The 23368-nt window shown below is 46.6% G+C and overlaps 1 protein-coding gene across 4 annotated transcripts in view; it reads left to right on the forward strand.

Moving 5' to 3' along the window:
- rtkna (rhotekin a) overlaps positions 1 to 23368 on the forward strand; it is a 119302-nt gene that overhangs the window by 22439 nt on the left and 73495 nt on the right. The gene's annotated exons all lie outside the window — the stretch shown is intronic.

Consider the following 23368-nt stretch of genomic DNA (forward strand, 5'->3'; position numbering starts at 1 on the left):
CCTCTATGTGGCACCTCACCACACTACTGAACAGTAGTCCAGGTGCGACAAAACTAGGCCTGTAGGACCTGCCATGTTGATAGTTGCAGAGCAGGGCAGAAGGCAGAGCAGGCCTTTATTATGGACAGACTTCAGCCCCATCTTAGCTACTGTTATATCAATATGTTTTGAACATGACAGTTTACAATCCAGGGTTACTCCAAGCAGTTTAGTCACCGCAACTTGCTAAATGTCATCATTATTGATTACGAGATTTAGTTGAGGTTTAGAGTTTAGTGAATGATTTGTCCCAAATACAATGCTTTTAATTTTGGAAATATTTAGGACTAACTTATTCCTTGCCACCCATTCTGAAAATAACTGTAGCCTTTATTAAGTTTTGCTGTCATTTCAGTTGCTGTAGTAGTTGACGTGTATAGTGTTGAGGGATCCGCATACATAGACACAGTGGCATGTTGTTAGTAAAGATTGAAAAAAGTAAGGGGCCTAAACAGCTACCCTGGGGAATTCCTGAATCTACCTGGATTATGTTGGAGAGGCTTCCATTAAAGAACACCCTCTGTGTTCTTTTAGACAAGTAACTCTTTATCCACATTGTAGCAGGGGGTGTAAAGCCATAACATGAATTTTTCCAGCAGCAGACTATGATCGATAATGTAAAAAGCCACACGGAAGTCTAATAAAACAGCCCCCACAATCTTTTATCATCAATTTCTCTCAGCCAATCATCAGTGTAAGTGCCCTGCTTGTTGAATGTCTTTCCCTATAAGCTGAAAGTCTGTTTTTAATTTTGTTTACTATAAAATAGCATTGTATCTGGTCAAACACCATTTTTTTCCAGAAGTTTACTAAGAGTTCGTTGGCCATTTGAGCCAGTAAAGGGGGCTTTACTATTCTTGGGTAGCGAAATGACTTTTGCTTCCATCCAACCCTGGGGTCACACACTTTCTAGTAGGCTTAAATTGAACATATGTGAAATAGTAGTGGCAATATCGTCTGCTATTATCGTCAGTAATTTTCCATCTAGGTTGTCAGACCCCGGTGGCTTGTCATTGTTGATAGATAACTATAATTTTTTTCACCTCTTCCACACTCACTTTACGGAAATCAAAATGTAACTGCTTGTCTTTCATAATTTGGGCAGATATACTTGGATGTGTAGTGTCAGTGTTTGTTGCTGTCATACCTAATTTAGCTAATCTTGCCATTAAAGGTGATTGGCAAATGAAAGTAGTTCAATGAATGATGGAGCTGAGTTTGCCTTTTTTCCCAAAATTTAATTTAAGGTGCTCCAAAGCTATTTACTATCATTCTTTATATGATTTATTTTTGTTTTAAATTGATTTCTCAATTTGTAGTACGTTTGCCAATTGGTTGCAAGACCTTTTTGCCATACCTTTTGCCTTATCCCTCTCAACCATACCATTTTTCTATTCCTCATTAATCCAAGGGGATTTATCCGTTTTTACAGTCATTTTCTTAATGGGTGCATGCTTATTATTAACTGGAATAGCTATTTCATAAATGTGTAAAGTGCAGCATCTGGTTGCTCCTCATTACACACCACAGACCAGCAAATATTCTTTACATCATCAACATATGAATCACTACAAAACTTATTGTATGACCTCTTATACACTATATTAGGCCCAGCCTTTGGAACTTTGGTTTTCCTAGATATGGCTACTATATTGTGATCACTATATCTGATGGATTTGGAGACTGCTTTAAAGCAAATTTCTGCAGCATTAGTAAAAATGTGATCAATACATGTTGACGAATTCATTCCTGTGCTGTTTGTAACTACCCTGGTAAGTTGACTGACAACCTGAACCAGGTTGCAGGCACTGGTTACAGTTTGACGTTTTTTCTTGAGTGGGCAGCTTGATGAAAGCCAGTAAATATTTATATCACCCAGAAAATATACTTCTCTGTTGATATCACATACATTATCAAGCATTTCACACATATTATCCAGATACTGACTGTTAGCACTTGGTGGTCTATAGCAGCTTCCCACAAGAATGGGCTTTAGGTGAGGCAGATGAACCTGTAGTCATATTACTACAACAGTATTTAACATGAGATCCTCTCTAATCTTTACAGGAATGTGGTTCTGAATTTAGACCGCAACACCACCCCGTTGACATTTGTCTTTTCTGTAGACGTTATAACCATGTATTTTTACCTCTGTATCACCAAAGGTATTACCTAAGTGAGTTTCAGAGATAGTCAGAATATGAATGTCATCTGTTACAAGCAAGTTGTTGACTACATGCTCCTTGTTTCTTTGGCTACATATGTTAATATGGGCTATTTTTTAGCACTTATCTGGGTTGCTTGATTTGTTTTCAATGCTTTACTGGGAAGCTTATCAGAAGTAGACTTGCTAATGTTATTTGTATTGGAGCTGAGCACGGTGAGCTGCCACACAGTGGACTTCCTACTAGGGCACACCACCTCAGTGCTAACAGTATTACTCTGGTTCATAGGCTCATGATTACTGCATACAATGGCTGTAGCATCAACAGAGGTATTCAGGGAAGTTCGGGGGACATAAATGAAGTTACTTACATTGTATCTTCCAACACCCCTGGGATAATGTACATTTGATGCAACATTATGACAACCCGTTGTCACAATGGTAGGGATTAACTGAGCTGGTCTTGGATCATTGAACACCCTCTGTGTTCTTTTAGACAAGTAACTCTTTATCCACATTGTAGCAAGGAGTGTAAAGCCATAACATTAATTTTTACAGCAGCAGACTATGATCGATAATGTAAAAAGCCACACGGAAGTCTAATAAAACAGCCCCCACAATGACAGCTTTGCACACTCTTGGCATCCTCTCAACCTGCTTCATGAAGTAGTCACCTGGAATGCATTTCAAATCAAATTGTATTTGTCACATGCGCCGACTACAACAGGTGTAGACCTTACAGTGAAAAGCTTACTTACAGGTGTAACAGTGTAGGTTCCGTCCCTCTCTTCGCCCCAACCTGGGCTCGAACAAGGGACCCTTGCACACATCAACAACTGACACCCCACGAAGCATCGTTACCCATCGCGCCACAAAAGCCGCGGCCCTTGCAACGCAAGGGGCAACCCTACTTCAAGTCTCAGAGCGGGTGACGTCACCGATTGAAACGCTATTAGCGCGCACCACCGCTAACTAACTAGCCATTTCACATCGGTTACACAGGCACTTAACCAACAATGCCGTTTTAAGAAAAATAAGTGTTAAGTAAGAAATAAAAATAACAAATAATTAAAGAGCAGCAGTAAAATAACAATAGCGAGGCTATATACACGGGATACCGGTACAGAGTCAATGTGCGGCGGCACCGGTTAGTTGAGGTAATATGTGGGGGCACCGGTTAGTTGAGATAATATCATTGCAACTCCACGAGGTGAGATCTTGCATGGAGCCCCAGGCCGAGGGAGATTGACAGTTCTTTTGTGTTTCTTCCATTTGCGAATAATCGCACCAACTGTTGTCACCTTCTCACCAAGCTGCTTGGCGATGGTCTTGTAGCCCATTCCAGCCTTGTGTAGGTCTACAATCTTGTCCCTGACATCCTTGGAGAGCTCTTTGGTCTTGGCCATGGTAGAGAGTTTGGAATCTGATTGATTGATTGCTTCTGTGGACAGGTGTCTTTTATACAGGTAACAAGCTGAGATTAGGAGCACTCCCTTTAAGAGTGTGCTCCTAATCTCAGCTCGTTACCTGTATAAAAGACACCTGGGAGCCAGAAATCTTTCTGATTGAGAGGGGGTAAAATACTTATTTCCCTCATTAAAATGTAAATGAATTTATAACATTTTTGACATGTGTTTGTCCTGATTTTTTGTTGTTATTCCGTCTCTCATTGTTCAAATAAACCTACTATTAAAATTATAGACTGATCATTTCTTTGTCAGTGGGCAAACGTACAAAATCAGCAGGGGATCAAAAACTTTTTTCCCTCACTGTACATGTAGGTAGAGTTATTAAAGTGACTATGCATAGATGATAAACAGAGAATAACAGCAATGTAAAAGGGGGGCAAAGCAAATAGTCTGGGTAGCCATTTGATTAGCTGTTCAGGAGTCTTACGGCTTGGGGGTAGAAGCTGCTGCGAAGCCTTTTGGACCTAGACTTGGCTCTCCGGTACCGCTTGCCGTGCAGTAGCAGAGAGAACAGTCTATGACTAGGGTGGCTGGAGTCTTTGACCATTTTTAGGGCCTTCCTCTGACATCACCTGGTATAGAGGTCCTGTATGGCAGGAAGCTTGGCCCCAGTGACGTGCTGGGCCCCAGTGACGTGCTGGGCCGTACACACTACCCTCTGTAGTGCCTTGCGGTCGGAGGTATGCCTTGTTAATTTATGGAATGAATTTCCTTCTTAATGCGTTTGAGCCAATCTGTTGTGTTGTGACAAGGTAGGAGTGGTATATAGAAGATTTGGTAAAAGACCAGGTCCATATTATGGTAGAACAGCTCAAATAAGCAAAGGGAAACAACAGTCCATTACTTTAAGACATGAAGGTCAGTCAATCCAGAAAATTTCAAGAACTTTGAACGTTTCTGCAAGTGCAGTCACAAAAACCATCAAGCGCTATGATGAAACTGGCTCTCATGAAGGAAGACCCAGAGTTACCTCTGCTGCAGAGCATAAGTTCATTAGAGTTACCAGCCGCAGAAATTGCAGCCCAAATAAAAGCTTCACAGTAACAGACATCTCACTGCTCATTCATATATTTTATACTTATATATTCTCATCCCATTCCTTTACTAGATTGTCTGTATTAGGTTTAGTTGTGGAATTGTTAGATATTACCTGTTAGATACTGCTGCACTGTCGGAAGCATAAGCATTTCACTACACTCGCAATAACATCTGCTAACCATGTGTATGTGACCAGTAACATTTGATTTGATAAGAGACTTGCTTGGGCCAAGAAACACGAGCAATGGACGTTAGACCGGTGGAAATCTGTCCATTGGTCTGATGAGTCTAAATTTGAGATTTTTGGTTCCAACCGCCGTGTCTTTGTGAGACGCAGAGTAGGTGAACGGATGATCTCCGCATCTGTTGTTCCCACAGTGAAGCATGGAGGAGGAGGTGTGGGGGTGCTTAGCTGGTGACATGGTCTGTGATTTATTTAGAATTCAAGGTACACTTAACAAGCATGTATACCACAGCCTTCTGCAGCGATACGCCATCCCATCTGGTTTATGATTAGTGGGTCTATCATTTGTTTTTCATTGTCCTGTTTACTTTATTTACTTTAGACAAGATCCTCATCAGCACCTATTGACACTGCATTGAGTAGAATGCTCAGCTGGGCATCAGTCCTAAAACGAATATTCAAAACAATTTTGTGACTAAACGTGCAATCCATGGATAGGCTATAAAGGCTATACAACTATTTTTTTTTTAAATTTGGTATTGGGTCGTTTTTAAGGACATGAAGGGCCTAACTGTGGATCATTTGACCAATATCGCTGATTTATTGATGGCGCTGGCAGTGCCCAGTCTGAGGTTTCTCTCTCTTTCTAAATCAAATCAAATGTATTTGTCACATACACATGGTTAGCAGGTGTTAATGCAAGTGTAGCGAAATGCTTGTGCTTCTAGTTCCGACCATGCAGTAATATCTAACAAGTAATATAACCTAACAATTTCACAACAACTACCTTATACACACAAGTGTAAAGGAATGAATACGAATATGTACATAAAAATATATATATAAATGAGTGATGGTCGAACGGCATAGGCAAGATGCAGTAGATGGTAAGAGTACAGTATATACATATGAGATGAGCAATGCAGGGTATGAAAACATTATATGAAGTGACATTGTTTAAAGTGGCTAGTGATACATTACATCAAGATGCAGTAGATGGTATAGAGTACAGTATATACATATGAGATGAGCAATGTAGGGTATGAAAACATTATATGAAGTGGCATTGTTTAAAGTGGCTAGTGATACATTTAATTACATCAGATGGCAAGATGCAGTAGATGGTATAGCGTACAGTATATACATAAGAGATGAGTAATGTAGGGTAAGTAAACATTACATAATATAAACTGGCTAGTACTCTCGGATATGAACAGGTCTATCAGAACTGGTCTATTGGATCCGAACCATAATAGGTCTGTTATTCCACAGGCCTTTTCAAAACGGGTCTGAGTGTCCTCAGGTCCATTCGGTAAATGTCTCCGTTTAAAACATTTTTTTGTTATGCATATCAGGTCGGGAGGGAAAGCCACTTTTTGGACCCGTGAAGACCTCTACTTTAGTATACAGACTGGTCCTCTTTTCTGATGAAACCTTTCTTTAGAGAATACACCCTGTTTGATTCCTTTTCCCATTGCCAGTCAACATACACATGCTTGCTTTCTGGTGTACACACACATCTCTTGTGTTGTGCAGCAATCAGTAGAGGGTGTCAGGTTATGGTTGAACAGCTGAAAGCCTGTTGAGAAGGTGCTGAATATCCCTCCCCTCCCCTGTACAGACGCATACTCACAAACACTCATGTCCAACGCCTGTGGGCCAGGATCAGCAGACTCAATCCAGAGGCAGGACAGTTTTGACACATTTGTAGGTTAAAGTAAAATTCCACCCATAAACTATCTTTTGGTATTTGTTTAATTTGTCCATTGTTGATATAGTCCCAAAATGTTTTGCATGTCAACAATCAAGTTTTCAAGGTATGTACTTTCAAAATACAGAAATACAGGCAGTATGATTTATTTAACATTTATTTAACTAGGCAAGTCAGTTAAGAACAAATTCTTATTTACTATGACAGCCTACCAAAAGTCCTCCTGCGGGGGCGGGGACGGGGGCTGGGATTAAAAATAAAATAAAAATATAGGACAAAACACACATCGCGACAAGAGAGACAAAACTACATAAAGAGAGACCTAAGACAACAACATAGCATGCATCAGCTGTATTTCTGTATTTTGTCAGGAAGTGACTAACACAAGTCTGTCTCTAGAATGTCTATGCCCCTATCAGTGATGTGTATGGACACGTGTGTGTGTGTATACACACACACACACACACACACACACACACACACACACACACACACACACACACACACACACACACACACACACACACACACACACACACAGAGAAGCCTACACACACCAGACAATGACTAACTAACACCAACGCCCTCTCACGGCAGCCCCATTCACACAGTCACAAGCAGGCTTTTGTGTGTGGGCACAGACTCCTGAGCTGTCATGGGTTAAGACTTGTCTATGCAACACAGTTCGATGGAGATGCATCATTCCTGAATACCTTCCAACAGTCTAGGAGTCTGAAGATTACTCCCATTGGTAGGGTTGCAAAATACCAGGAACTTTTAATAAATTCCCAGATTTTCCTGAAATCCCATTTGGAAGATTGCCCAGAATTAAGAGGGAATAAGCAGGAAATCCATAATCCTCCAACCAGGAGCCGTGCGTCCTCCAAAACACAACCCAACCAAGCCGCACTGCTTCTTGACACAGTGCCGCTTAACCCAGAAGCCAGCCGCACCAATGTGTCGGAGGAAACACCGTACACCTGGCGACTGTGTCAGCGTGCACTGCACCCGGCTCGCCACAGGAGTCACTAGTGCACAATGGGACAAGGACATCCCTGCCGGCCAAACCCTTCCTTAACCCGGACGACGCTGGGCGAATTGTGCTCTGCCCCATGGGTCTCCCGGTCGCGGCCAGCTGCGACAGAGCCTGGACTCAAACCTAGAATCTCTAGTGGCACAGCTAGCACTGCGATGTAGTGCCTTAGACCACTGCGCCACTCGGGAGGCCATTCCACTAGTTTCTGTTTTGTCTATTGTACTGATAGTTAGGCAGAGGAGGTCTCTCAGTAACCTAGTTGAGAGAAGGATAGGAACACACACACACACACACACACACACACACACACACATGCAAACGCACCCATAAGACCCTGGAGTATACCTGGATGGGTGGAGATGGAATGTCTGCATTCATTCATGTTTAATGTCCTTGTTCCTGTACATAAGAGCACTGATAATACCCTCTGGAACTAAACAGACGGCCCGATTTCAGACCTATCAGTTAGTCAGTAGCATGTGTCAAGCTCACAGCTTTCTCAAACCAGGCAGTAACAGATGCTGGGTTCTATTCCACTCTGAGAGGAAACACACTAGAACGGTGACGCAAACAGCAACCGTTCGCTGTCACCCAACAGGGGTTTCTTTAACACATTGTGATCACAGTAAGCGATAGAACAGCCACCCGCTGCTTTTAGATGTTTTTAGCGGTCTGCACAATATCTGAGACTCTGAGCCTTCTCTTGTCTTGCCAGGTGCTGACTGACTGCTGCCGGTCTGGGATGACATTGCAATCCAGTACACAGGATGGTGGGGTCCTTATCCAGAGTCCAGTACACAGGGTGGTGGGGTCATTATCCAGAGTCCAGTACACAGGGTGGTGGGGTCATTATCCAGAGTCCAGCACACAGGGTGGTGGGGTCATTATCCAGAGTCCAGTACACAGGGTGGTGGGGTCATTATCCAGAGTCCAGTACACAGGGTGGTGGGGTCATTATCCAGAGTCCAGTACACAGGGTGGTGGGGTCATTATCCAGAGTGTCAGAGTCCAGTACACAGGGTGGTGGGGTCATTATCCAGAGTCCAGTACACAGGGTGGTGGGGTCATTATCCAGAGTCCAGTACACAGGGTGGTGGGGTCATTATCCAGAGTCCAGTACACAGGGTGGTGGGGTCATTATCCAGTCCAGTACACAGGGTGGTGGGGTCATTATCCAGTCCAGTACACAGGGTGGTGGGGTCATTATCCAGAGTCCAGTACACAGGGTGGTGGGGTCATTATCCAGAGTCCAGTACACAGGGTGGTGGGGTCATTATCCAGAGTCCAGTACACAGGGTGGTGGGGTCATTATCCAGAGTCCAGTACACAGGGTGGTGGGGTCATTATCCAGAGTCCAGTACACAGGGTGGTGGGGTCATTATCCAGAGTCCAGTACACAGGGTGGTGGGGTCATTATCCAGAGTCCAGTACACAGGGTGGTGGGGTCATTATCCAGAGTCCAGTACACAGGGTGGTGGGGTCATTATCCAGAGTCCAGTACACAGGGTGGTGGGGTCATTATCCAGAGTCCAGCACACAGGGTGGTGGGGTCATTATCCAGAGTCCAGTACACAGGGTGGTGGGGTCATTATCCAGAGTCCAGTACACAGGGTGGTGGGGTCATTATCCAGAGTGTCAGAGTCCAGTACACAGGGTGGTGGGGTCATTATCCAGAGTCCAGTACACAGGGTGGTGGGGTCATTATCCAGAGTCCAGCACACAGGGTGGTGGGGTCATTATCCAGAGTGTCAGAGTCCAGTACACAGGGTGGTGGGGTCATTATCCAGAGTCCAGCACACAGGGTGGTGGGGTCATTATCCAGAGTGTCAGAGTCCAGTACACAGGGTGGTGGGGTCATTATCCAGTCCAGTACACAGGGTGGTGGGGTCATTATCCAGAGTCCAGTACACAGGGTGGTGGGGTCATTATCCAGAGTCCAGTACACAGGATGGTGGGGTCATTATCCAGAGTCCAGTACACAGGATGGTGGGGTCATTATCCAGAGTCCAGTACACAGGGTGGTGGGGTCATTATCCAGAGTCCAGTACACAGGATGGTGGGGTCATTATCCAGAGTCCAGTACACAGGATGGTGGGGTCATTATCCAGAGTCCAGTACACAGGGTGGTGGGGTCATTATCCAGAGTGTCAGAGTCCAGTACACAGGGTGGTGGGGTCATTATCCAGTCCAGTACACAGGGTGGTGGGGTCATTATCCAGAGTCCAGTACACAGGGTGGTGGGGTCATTATCCAGAGTGTCAGAGTCCAGTACACAGGGTGGTGGGGTCATTATCCAGTCCAGTACACAGGGTGGTGGGGTCATTATCCAGAGTCCAGTACACAGGGTGGTGGGGTCATTATCCAGAGTCCAGTACACAGGGTGGTGGGGTCATTATCCAGAGTCCAGTACACAGGGTGGTGGGGTCATTATCCAGAGTGTCAGAGTCCAGTACACAGGGTGGTGGGGTCATTATCCAGAGTCCAGTACACAGGGTGGTGGGGTCATTATCCAGAGTCCAGTACACAGGGTGGTGGGGTCATTATCCAGAGTGTCAGAGTCCAGTACACAGGGTGGTGGGGTCATTATCCAGAGTGTCAGAGTCCAGTACACAGGGTGGTGGGGTCATTATCCAGAGTCCAGCACACAGGGTGGTGGGGTCATTATCCAGAGTGTCAGAGTCCAGTACACAGGGTGGTGGGGTCATTATCCAGAGTCCAGTACACAGGGTGGTGGGGTCATTATCCAGAGTCCAGTACACAGGGTGGTGGGGTCATTATCCAGAGTCCAGTACACAGGGTGGTGGGGTCATTATCCAGAGTGTCAGAGTCCAGTACACAGGGTGGTGGGGTCATTATCCAGAGTCCAGTACACAGGGTGGTGGGGTCATTATCCAGAGTGTCAGAGTCCAGTACACAGGGTGGTGGGGTCATTATCCAGAGTCCAGTACACAGGGTGGTGGGGTCTTTGTTATTATTCAGAGCCAGTTGGTTTAAGTGTAGCTTATCACTTCAGCATGTCCAGCCCATAAACACCTTCAAGTTCACACGGTCACTAAGCCTGCGTTCCAAATGGAACACTATTCCCTATTTAGTCAATAGGGCTCTGGTCAAAAGTAGTGCACTACATAGGGAATAAAATGCCAGGTATGCATCCTAAGCCTCTGGAACAGGGGAACCAGAGCCAGGTCACATGCCTGTCTGCTTACAGCACCTGTACTCTTCCCTTCATCCCCCTCTCCTTTCCTTTCCTTTGGACAAAGGATCTGTTCACACTCTCTCCCACACACATCACATCAGCACCTGGCCATTGTGAGTAGAGGCAGTCAGGTGAGGGGCGTGTTTTCTCATTCTCTCCCTCTGTGTGTTTGTGCATGTATGCTCGGGACGGATTTATAGTTATGTTGTGTAATTTCACAGTACATATTGTAACCAAAATACTAGGTACATGTCTGTAGATGATTGAGTAAAATGTGTGTGTGGCGTGCATGTTCATGCATGTTCATGCGTGTGTAGGCTGGTGGCTGATTGAAGTCAGTGCTGTGTGGTAAAAATGAGAACACGAAGCAGAACAGACTCTTTGGTCTTTTAAAAACCTTCTGTATGTAAAATACTGTGTGCTATAGCTTGGAGAATGAATAAGTGTGACTGGATGACAACGTAATGTTTGTTTACAGCATTAGGGCTGTTTTCCTAAAGAAGTTAAATACGCTTTGTTAAGTTTCCTGGCCACGATACTAACGAGTGCCATGATACTGGTATCGTCCCGGCTCTGGTGTCACGGGCGGATAGAACGGTTTTAAGGGTGAGTCAAGCGCAGGAGACTGAGGTCCGTTGGAACAAACGTGATTTAATAAATCCAAGGGCAAAATCCATATAAGGCTGGGAGCACAACAGTCAAAAAGACTAAAAGAAGCTCCGCTCAAAAGGCCGACGGGGCGCAGCCCGGCAACCCTAATGCCTATACAATAAGTCGTAAACCAAACAATATAACACCACACGTAACAAAGAACAATCCCGCACGAATCCTAACTAAACACAGACAGACTAAAACCCCCCCACTAATGACAAACACGAAACAGGTGCAATCAAAAAACAGACATAACTAACAGACACTGAAACACAGATCGGTGGCAGCTAGTAGGCCGGCGACGATGACCGCCGAGCACCGCCCGACCGAGGAGAGGCGCCACCTTCTGTGGACGTTGTGACAGTACCCCTCCCCTGACGTGCGGGTCCCGCAGCGCGCCGACTCCGGCCTCGGGGACGACCCGGAGGGCGAGGCGCTGGGCGATCCGGGCGGAGGCTGTGGAAATTCCGCAACATGGCTGGATCCAGAATGTCCCTCGCCGGGACCCAGCACCTCTCCTCCGGACCGTACCCCTCCCAGTCCACGAGGTACTGCAGGCCCCCCACCCGACGTCGGGAGTCCAAGATGGCCCGGACTGTATACGCCGGGGCCCCTCCGATGTCCAGGGGGGGGGGGGCCTCCCGCACCTCTGCGTCCTGCAGCGGACCAGCTACCACCGGCCTGAGGAGAGACACACGAAACGAGGGGTTAATACGGTAATATGTAGGAAGTTGTAACCTATAACACACCTCGTTTATTCTCCTCAGGACTTTGAATGGCCCCACAAATCGCGGACCCAGCTTCCGGCAGGGCAGGTGGAGGGGCAGGTGGAGGGTCAAGAGCCAGACTCTATCCCCTGGGTTAAACACAGGGGCCTCACTGCGGTGGCGGTCAGCGCTCTCCTTGTGTTGTTCTCCAGCCCTCTTTATACACTCCTGGACAGCATTCCAGGTCTCCCTAGAGCGCTGGACCCATTCCTCCACCGCAGGAGCCTCTGTCTGGCTCTGTTGCCATGGCACCAGGACCGGCTGATAACCCAACACGACCTGGAAGTGTGACAGGTTAGTAGAGGAGTGGCGCTGAGAGTTCTGGGCCATCTCGGCCCAGGGCACAAACCGCGCCCACTCCCCTGGCCGGTCCTGGCAATACGACCGCAGAAACCTGCCTACATCCTGGTTAATGCGCTCTACCTGCCCATTACTCTCGGGGTGGAAACCCGAGGTCAGGCTGACCGAGATCCCCAGCCTCTCCATAAACAACCTCCATACCCTGGACGTAAACTGGGGACCGCGATCAGATACGATGTCCTCGGGCACCCCGTAGTGCCGGAAGACGTGGGTGAATAGGGCCTCCGCGGTCTGTAGGGCCGTAGGAAGACCGGGCAACGGAAGCAGACGGCAGGACTTCGAGAACCGATCCACAACAACCAGGATCGTCGTATTCCCCTGAGATGGCGGGAGATCCGTAAGGAAATCCACCGAGAGGTGAGACCAAGGCCGCTGTGGAACGGGGAGGGGCTGTAATTTCCCTTTAGGCAGGTGCCTAGGAGCCTTGCACTGGGCGCACACCGAACAGGAAGAGACATAGTGTCTTACATCCTCAACCAAGGTGGGCCACCAGTACTTCCCCTTCAGGCCTCGCACTGTCCGTTCCACCCCAGGGTGACCCGAGGAGGGTAGAGTGTGGGCCCATCGGATCAAGCGATCGCAAACACCCAGCGGAATGAACTTCAGACCCGCGGGACATTGAGGTGGAGTGGGTTCGGACCGACTCGCCCGCTAGATGTCCGCATCCACCTCCCATACCACCGGTGCCACCAGACAGGAAGCAGGGAGTATGGGAGTGGGAACGATGGTCCGCTCCTCGGTGTCGTAGAGACGCGACAGTGCGTCGGCCTTCCGGTTCCGAGAACCCGGAATGTACGAAAGGGTAAACTGAAACCTGATAAAGAACATGGCCCACCTGGCTTGATGAGGATTAAGTCTCCTCGCTGCCTGGATGTACTCCAGGTTACGGTGGTCGGTCCAGATGAGAAAAGGGTGACGTGCCCCCTCAAGCCAATGTCTCCACACTGTCAAAGCCTTGACCACGGCTAACAACTCCCTGTCCCCCACATCATAGTTGCGCTCCGCCGGGCTCAGCTTCTTAGAAAAGAATGCGCAGGGGCGGAGCTTCGGAGGAACGCCCGAACGCTGCGAAAGAACAGCTCCTACCCCTGCCTCGGACGCGTCCACCTCCACTATGAATGGCAAAGAGGGATCCGGATGCGCCAGCACCGGAGCGTCGGTAAACAGAACCTTCAGACGACGGAAGGCTCTGTCCGCCTCTGCCGACCACCGCAACCGCACTGGACCCCCCTTCATCAGTGAGGTAATGGGAGCTGCCACCTGACCAAAACCCCGGATAAACCTCCGGTAATAATTGGCGAACCCCAAGAACCGCTGCACCTCCTTCACCGTGGTAGGGGTCGGCCAATTACGCACAGCCGTAACGCGGTCATCTTCCATCACCACCCCTGTGGTGGAAATGCGATATCCCAGAAAAGAGACGGCTTGTTTGGAGAACTCACATTTCTCAGCCTTGACGTATAGGTTATGCTCCAGCAGCCGCCCAAGCACTTTACGCACCAGAGCTACATGCGCGGCGCGTGTGGCGGAGTAGATCAAGATGTCATCGATGTACACCACCACACCCTGTCCGAGCATGTCTCTGAGAACCTCGTCCACAAAGGATTGGAAGACGGCGGGAGCATTTTTTAACCCATACGGCATGACGATGTACTCATAATGGCCAGATGTGGTACTAAATGCGGTTTTCCACTCGTCTCCATCTCGGATACGCACCAGGTTATACGCACTCCTGAGATCTAGTTTGGTGAAGAAGCGCGCCCCGTGAAATGACTCCACGGCCGTAGCAATGAGAGGTAGTGGGTAACTGAACCCCACTGTGATAGAATTTAGACCTCTATAGTCAATGCACGGGCGCAGGCCTCCCTCCTTTTTCTTCACAAAAAAGAAACTCGAGGAGACGGGTGATTTAGATGGCCGAATGTATCCCTGTCTCAAGGACTCAGTGACGTATGTCTCCATAGCCACTGTCTCCTCCTGAGACAGAGGATACACGCGACTTTTAGGAAGGGCCAGCCTGGAGGTTTATCACACAATCCCCCTGTCGATGGGGTGGTAATTGAGTCGCCTTCATTTTACTGAAGGCGATAGCCAAATCGGCATATTCAGAGGGAATGTGTACAGTAGAGACTTGGTCTGGACTCTCCACCGTGGTTGCACCGATGGAAACTCCTATACACCTACCTGAGCACTCCCTCGACCACCCCTTAAGAGCCCTCTGCCCCCATAAAATCTGAGGGTTGTGAGAGGCTAGCCAGGGAAGTCCCAGCACCACCGGAAATGCCGGGGAATCAATAAGGAACAGGCTGATATGTTCCTCATGACCCCCCTGCGTCACCATGACCAGTGGCACTGTTACCTCCCTCACTTGGCCAGACCCTAGTGGTCGACTATCTAAAGCATGCACGGAGAAGGGTTGGTCCAGTTTAACCAGGGGAATCCCTAACTTATCAGCAACCCCACAGTCCATAAAACTCCCAACTGCGCCTGAATCGACTAGTGTCTTATATTGGGAGTGAGGGGAAAACTCAGGAAAAAAAACAGAGACGTACATGTGGTCGACAGGGGGCTCTGGGTGTGTCTGGTGCTGACTCACCTGGGGGGTCGAAGTGGTGCTCTGCCTGCCATCTGAATTCCCGGGAGAACCTCTCCAGCACCGGTCCGCAGTGTGTCCTCTACGGCCACTGTGGGTGCAGGAGAGGCCCCCCCCTCCGGTCCTCCTAGCAGCAGTCCCTCCTAGCTCCATGGGCGTTGGAGCAGGAGGGATGGGAGGTGGAATGAATATGCCCCGATCGGAACGTCCCCGGGCAGCCAGCAGGTTGTCCAGCCTGATGGACAAATCAATCAACTGGTCCAGGGTGGTGGTATGGTCCCGGCAAGCCAGCTCCCGGCGGACGTCCTCACGTAAACTACACCTGTAGTGGTCAATCAGGGCCCGCTCATTCCACCCCGATCCGGCGGCTAGAGTCCGGAACTCCAGGGCAAAGTCCTGAGCGCTCCTCGTCTCCTGCCTCAGATGAAATAATCGCTCGCCCGCCGCCTTGCCCTCCGGGGGATGATCGAATACCGCCCGGAAGCGGCGAGCGAACTCTGGGTAGTTGTCCTTAGCTGAGTCTGGGCCCTCCCAGACGGCGTTGGCCCATTCCAGAGCTCTACCCGTGAGGCACGAGACGAGGACGCTCACCCTCTCTTCATCGGAGGGAGAAGGCCGGACGGTCGCCAGGTATAGGTCCAACTGGAGCAAAAACCCCTTGCACCCAGCGGCCGTCCCATCGAACTCCCTGGGAGCCATGATCCGGATCCCGCCTGTACTGGGTTCGGTGCGTGTCGGTAGGGGCACAGGGTGATGACTTGGTCCTGGTGGGGGTGAAGGAGCGACTCGCTCCCAGCTCTCCAAACGGACCAGCACCTGGTCCATGGCCGTGCCTAGTCGGTGGAGGGGGCTGGCATGTTGGGAGACTTGTTCCTCCATTGATGGTGTTTCTGTCCCTGCTGACTCCATAACGTGGTCTGGGATTCTGTCACGGGCGGATAGAACAGTTTTAAGGGTGAGTCAAGCGCAGGAGACTGAGGTCCGTTGGAACAAACTTGATTTAATAAATCCAAGGGCAAAATCCATATACGGCTGGGAGCACAACAGTCAAAAAGACTAAAAGAAGCTCCGCTCAAAAGGCCGACGGGGCGCAGCCCGGCAACCCTAATGCCTATACAATAAGTCGTAAACCAAACAATATAACACCACACGTAACAAAGAACAATCCCGCACGAATCCTAACTAAACACAGACAGACTAAATACCCCCCCACTAATGACAAACACGAAACAGGTGTAATCAAAAAGCAGACATAACTAACAGACACTGAAACACAGATCGGTGGCAGCTAGTAGGCCGGCGACGACGACCGCCGAGCACCGCCCGACCGAGGAGAGGCGCCACCTTCTGTGGACGTTGTGACACCTGGACTTAACATGGTCCGTACACACCCGCACAGTCGTGAAGAGGGGACGACACCTCATCTTCCCCCTCAGGAGACTGAAAATATTTGGCATGGGCCCTCGGATCCTTAAGTTCTACAACTGTACCAACTAGAGCATCTTGACTGGCTGTATCACCACTTGGTATGGCAAATGCATTGCCCTCGACCCCAAAGCATGGTGGTGCAGACGGTCCAGTACATCACTGGGGCCGAGCTCCCTGCCATCCAGGATCTCTATATCACGCGACGTCAGAGGAAGGGCCAAAAAATTGCCACAGACTGTTCGCTCTGCTACCGTCTGGCAAACGGTACTGGAGCTTCAACTCTCGGACCAACAGGCTCCAAGACCAGCTTCTACCCCCAAGCCATAAGACTGCTAAATAACCGTAAGCCTGCTAAATAGTTAAATGTCTATCTGCACTGACGCTATCTTGCACTGACTATATACACACTCACTCACACACAACCCCCACACACACAGTAGTAGGCTTGATTGCCAACAACGACGAGACAGCCTACAGGGAGGAGGTAAGGGCTCTCGGAGTGTGGTGGCAGGAAAATAACCTCTCACTCAATGTCAACAAAACAAAGAAGATGATCATGGACTTCAGGAAACAGCAGAAGGAGCACCCCCCTATCCACATAGACAGGAAAGCAGGGGAGAAGGTGGAACGTTTTTTAAGTTCCTCGGCGTACACATCACGGACAAACTGAAATGGTCCATCCACACAGATAGTGTGGTGAAGAAGGCACAACAGCGCCTCTTCAACCTCAGGAGGCTGAAGAAATTTGGCTTGTTACCTAAAACCCTAACAAGCTTTTACAGTTGCACAATTGAGAGCATGCTGTCGGGCTGTATCACCGCCTGGTACGGCAACTGCACCGCCCACAACCGCAGGGCTCTCCAGAGGGTGGTGCAGTCTGCACAATGCATCACCGGTGGGCAAAGTACCTGCCCTCCAGGACATCTACAGCACCCAATGTCACAGGAAGGCCAAGAAGATCATCAAGGACAACAACCACCCGAGCCACTGCCTGTTCACCCTGCTACCATGCAGAAGGCGAGGTCAGTACAGGTGCATCAAAGCTGGGACCTAGAGACTGAAAAACAGCTTCTATCTCAAGGCCATCAGACTGTTAAACAGCCATCACTAACATAGAGAGGCTGCTGCCAACATACAGACTTGATATCATTGGCCACTTTCATAAAGGATCACTAGTCACTTTAATAATGCCACTTTAATAATGTTTACATATCTTGCATTACTCATCTCATATGTATATACTGTATTTTATACCATCTATTGCATCTTGCCTATGCCGCTCTGTCATTGCTCATCCATATATTTGTATTTATATATTCTTATTACTTAGATTTGTGTGTATTAGGTAGTTGTGGAATTGTTAGATATTACTTGTTGATATTGCTGCACTGTCAGAACTAGAAGCACAAGTATTCCGCTACACTCACAATAACATCTGCTAACCATGTGTATGTGACCAATAAAATTTGATTTGATACTGGTACACCCTGTTTATAGCTCCATTCTTGTGTATTTTATTCCTCTTGTGTTACTATTTGTATTATTTAACTCTGCGTCGTTGGGAAGGGCTCGTAAGCAAGCATTTCATAGTAAAGTCTACACCTGTTGTATTTGACTCATGTGACATAAAATTTGATTATGATTTGACTGAGAAAACAATGCCACTCTATTGTGAAATCCACTTCAACTTTTTGATGCTGGACAGCTGTTGACTTTGCAAGGGCTGAGGTCACTGGTTACGGTTGGTCTGGAGGAATGAGCGAGTGTGTTTGTACACCAATACGTGTACCTAACTGTCCATTTTCAGTTGTTGTTGAGTACCCTTTTAGCCTTGGTTTTTGTTTTAATCCCTCTTCAGGTAATAGAGACAGAATGGATTTTTAATAGCTACAGAATGGATTTTTCTCCAGTGACCCCATTCCTGTTCTTACTGCCCCCATTTGAACGCTGACTGTGGCCTCAGAGGGCAGTTGGTGATAGAAATAGGTTTGTGGTTTCTCTCTGCTGTGGTTCTCGTTCACTTCCTGAAGAAGGAAAACAAGACAACTGAACACTGTCTTCCAGCAGTGCTGTACTCAACCTCTCCTCAAACTTGTTTACTCTTAATTGCTTTGTTTGGACTAACATGGAGTTCATGGTTTGTTGTGGATTCACTTAGTACTCACATCCTGTGTGTGTGTGTGTGTGTGTGTGTGTGTGTGTGTGTGTGTGTGTGTGTGTGTGTGTGTGTGTGTGTGTGTGTGTGTGTGTGTGTGCTAAGAGTCTCACCAAGTATGAAAACGGAATGCGCTGTTTTCAGTTTTTCCTGTAGAGAGAGCCATTGTTCCATTGTGTAATGTCCTTATGTAGTACAGAGCAAAAACTTCTCATTCCGTCTAACTATTGTCTACATAACAACTGTATGTAGAGTGTTTATACATGTAAATCTAGGATTCATCTCTCTGAGGAGCCATCAAAATGAGTCTCTATAGACAAATTGATGAGCCATAGAAATCTAGCTTCATCCAAAAGAGCCAAAACAATGAATTGTCACAATATAGACATTTCCTTCATGAGGATGGAAATCAATGGAGTTGAATTGGCTAATGTGCTCATGACGAATTAATTGAGGTACAGAGTGATGGGATGAAGCTTAGCGTATGTACAGTGACTGAGGGCTTACAGGCTGCCAGGGAGGGTTGCTTGGATACTCCCAGAACGTTCCGGCAGGCTCCAGCTGACGTGGTGTTGAAGTGTCTCCAGAGGGATAAGTGTGGAGGAAATGCTTGTGCCAGTGAACATGTGTAGCCTGTTAGCGCTGTGTGTGTGTGTGTGTTACTCACTGTTTCTCTCTCGTAGTTCTCAGCCAAGAATGCTGCTGAGAAATTTCAAATGTGTCAAAGGTCCCTGTGCTAGCTCTCTCCTTCTGCTACTGATGCTGGGAAAACGTGACGTAGACTACTACTCTCCCATACCGCTCCAAGTGTGTGTTTCACTGTTCTCACACTACATGCCCACTAATGATAGAAAACAATGATATCACTTTATATTACAAAATCTGTTAAAAACTATTGTGAAAGCTCGTTTACAGTATTCTAGTGAGCTATAATGTCACATTGAGAACAGACAACAATGTGAATTCCCTCTGTCATCTGTCTGGGTCTGTGTGTGTCCTCCAGGGGTTTCTGTATGACTGAATTCCCTCTGTCATCTGTCTGGGTCTGTGTGTGTCCTCCAGGGGTTTCTGTATGACTGAATTCCCTCTGTCATCTGTCTGGGTCTGTGTGTGTCCTCCAGGGGTTTCTGTATGACTGAATTCCCTCTGTCATCTGTCTGGGTCTGTGTGTGTCCTCCAGGGGTTTCTGTATGACTGCCGTCTGGCTTCACAGCTCATCAGACGATATCATTAGGTGAAACAGGTGTGTTGCATGATACGCCTGCGGACTGACTCCTACTGACTCCCACTAGAAGAAAAACACACTGAATCACACAGACAGTGTACCACATCACAAAATGGTTTCTCAGACTAGCACCCAATTCCATAGATAATTTATTGGTTCACAAGTTCACACAGTCCTTGACCGTCTCAAAGTGTCCTTGAGATTTTGTGTGTGTGGGGGGATATTTTGTGTATGTTTTCCCACAGTCTTTCTATTTACATGTGTCTATATCAGTGCATGCTGATGTTTGTGCGTGGGAGCTGTGGCGTGGGTGGGGCTCAGTTTACCGATTGGGGGTAGATGATAGCCAGGGTTCTTTTGTTGTGGTTTGTGGCCCTGCCCTGCTGTCTGACTGTTGGCAGACTGGAGACAGTACAGTAGGGAAGCACTTAAACGGATCTGACTCTGGTACTCTCTCCTACTGAAAGGACTTACACACACATAGTATTTATGCAATTCCACGGTAACGGAATTACACTCTGGCTCAGTTTTTACTCTTGAAAATGTATGCTAAATATAAGAATATTTCGAAGATAAATACACAACGCAGAGACAGAGGACGAGAGGTCAATACAGTACTAACGATCAAAGGAAATGGTGGATTTTCTGTAATAGGGGATTAATGCAGAGACATGGAAGGAATTTGTTTATATATATTCAACCTGAAATGGGATACTTGTTATTTGGCCATTGGCCCAGTTTTACTGCAAAGAATTCTAATTGGTCAACCACAGGCTAGGGCTGGGTTATAAACTACATTCTGTCCCTTTGTTCACTGAAGAGCATCACTGAGGACAGGGGAGAATGACCATCTACTGCTATAGGTTTATTCGAAGAGGACAAATCATATCTTCCTCCCCCTGATTTGCTTTGGGGTCTGTGTTATTAAAGAATAACATCAACTGCTAACACAAACAAAAAACATTTGATTTTCAAAGTTTAACAAAGAGTACAACTCTATACACAATGACTACTTTTAACAATTTCCCCTAAAAAATTTACAAAAAATGAATTTAGTGTAAGAACTGTGCAGATGCAAACACGAGTAACTATATTACGTTAAAATCTTTCTCAGGTTTTTATGCGACCACGTTTCCCAAAAACTCTGTTAGCTATCATCTCCGAATTAAGATTGAAAGATGTCTGCAGAAAGAATGTGGTGTCAGCACTGACATGACACCTTGACTTTGAAAAAAAAAAAAAACTATTTTGGTTATTAAACCACAGTAAGTGAAGTGGATTTACACCCGGTAATGGTGGTTCCATCGTTGGTTCCTGATTTGTACTACAAAGAAATTCATAAATATGAATGTCATTCTCCTCATGTTTTACAAGTTTGGACATCACAGTATAGTACAGTATGTTTCAGTACAGTACAATATACTATGCTCTACTGTACTATATTGTACTGTGCTCTATTCACTGCAACCCAAACTTGTGAAGCTTAAATCTATGATAGGTTCAGATTTCCATTTATGAGCTGAACATAACAGTATGCTGGTGGAAGGGAGAACAGTACCAGGTGACATTAACTGGAGAGAGTGAGGGGTTGTTCAGACTGTGTTAACACTCATGGTTTGACCACCAGATGAAAGAAAGAGATATAAAACAGTTATGAGCTGAACATAACAGTATGCTGGTGGAAGGGAGAACAGTACCAGGTGACCCAACTGTGGTTCATGACTATTATGATTTCCCATTGAAGCCAAATCAGTTGCAGTAATTCCATTAAGGATTTTTTTGGTAATTCCAATTTGGTAACAGAACTACGAGTTTGAATCACTTAATTCATAAATAAAATTGATATCAGTAAAATCACTATAACTAATATGATAGGTCTACCATTACTTGTTACTTCTGGGAACTTTCATTATCCTTCCTCCTCCTGAGGAAGAGAAATTAGAAAATATCTTCAAGATATATGGGTTGTTGGTAATTGTAAATTACAAGACAGAAGGCAATATTAAGGAAGGTAAAGAGTTTGTTAACTAAATAGAAGTGTTGATATTAGTTGGCAGTGGTCTTTACGTCAACATGATTGTGTTTTGATGTATTTCTGATACCTTTTTTAAGAATGTTTCTGGTAGATGCTTTCTTAGACCCCTTCTGTCTGTTTATTCAGAAATCAAAGCCTTTACTTCTGCTACATTTTGAAGATGAAGAAAGGTTAAAATTTGACACCCAATTTGATGTGCACCTAGGAACTTCATGTTGGTGTTCATGGGTCCTTTTTGATAGAAATGCTTCAAGTATTTTGGACCTTTGCAACTTGGTCAGTTCGACACATTCCCATGTATCTGTACTCCCTTTCCTACTCTGACTGTGTTTACACAGGAAGCCCAATTAAAGAAAAAAAATGTTTTCAATAGTTGTCATTAGACCGATCAACATTGCCAATAATTGGGCCAGAGATCAGAATTGGAATGGGTTTTTAGACAGGCCCATCTAACCTAGTGATTCAGTAGGTTGACTTATGACCTGAACAATAAACAGTCAAACCAACAGGGGGTTTCTCTCCTCATGTGAAAGAATCCAATTCAGTCATGCTGGTTGGTTAATGTTTAATGGGCTAAAGTTACACAGTGGACAGTGGAGACTCTATCTTCTTCCTCCCCTACCAATGTATCCATAGCAGTGACTGGCCAACCCTACTCTTGAAGGGCTCCAGTGTATGCAGGATTTGTTTCGACCCCACACCAGAAAACCTGATTCATAATATCGAAGACTATATCCATCATAGTCTTCGACCTCTAGATCATGTGGAGTTTAATCAGGTGAGGAACAAAGACCAGGATTGGCCAGCTCTGGCTGGTCTGTAGCCAATAGCCACTACCTATTGACTGGCCGACTGGCTGTGTATTCCACCCTGCTGATTACAGACAGGAAATGTCCCATATTACTCTACACATCCGCTCAGGAACACAGAGCATGCCGGGCATTGTGAACGCAGCCCAACATCCCAGGCTGTTACATAAGGTCCAGGGCAAGCTAGACTGGCACACTGAGGAATGTGTGTGTTATGTGATAAGATTCTCTCTCTCTCTCTCTCTCTCTCTCGGCCCAGCTCTCCTTGGGACATGGTCATCATATTTTCCACGTTCTCCTATTTGATCAAATATGGTGAACATAGATGCAGGTACATTATAATAGAATGGTTCTGTAATGTAAAAGAAGCAACTGATTAGTTCTGATGCTACAGTTCTAGAATAGTTATTGGCTCTGTGTAGGTGACCTTCTCCATCAACAGAGTCTATAGATTTCACTGCCTCGTAGTCCTAGAATCACATGAATCCATGATCTAAAGATGTGCCCT

The sequence above is a fragment of the Salmo salar genome, chromosome ssa24, assembly GCF_905237065.1.
Source record: "Salmo salar chromosome ssa24, Ssal_v3.1, whole genome shotgun sequence".
Lineage (NCBI taxonomy): Eukaryota > Metazoa > Chordata > Actinopteri > Salmoniformes > Salmonidae > Salmo > Salmo salar.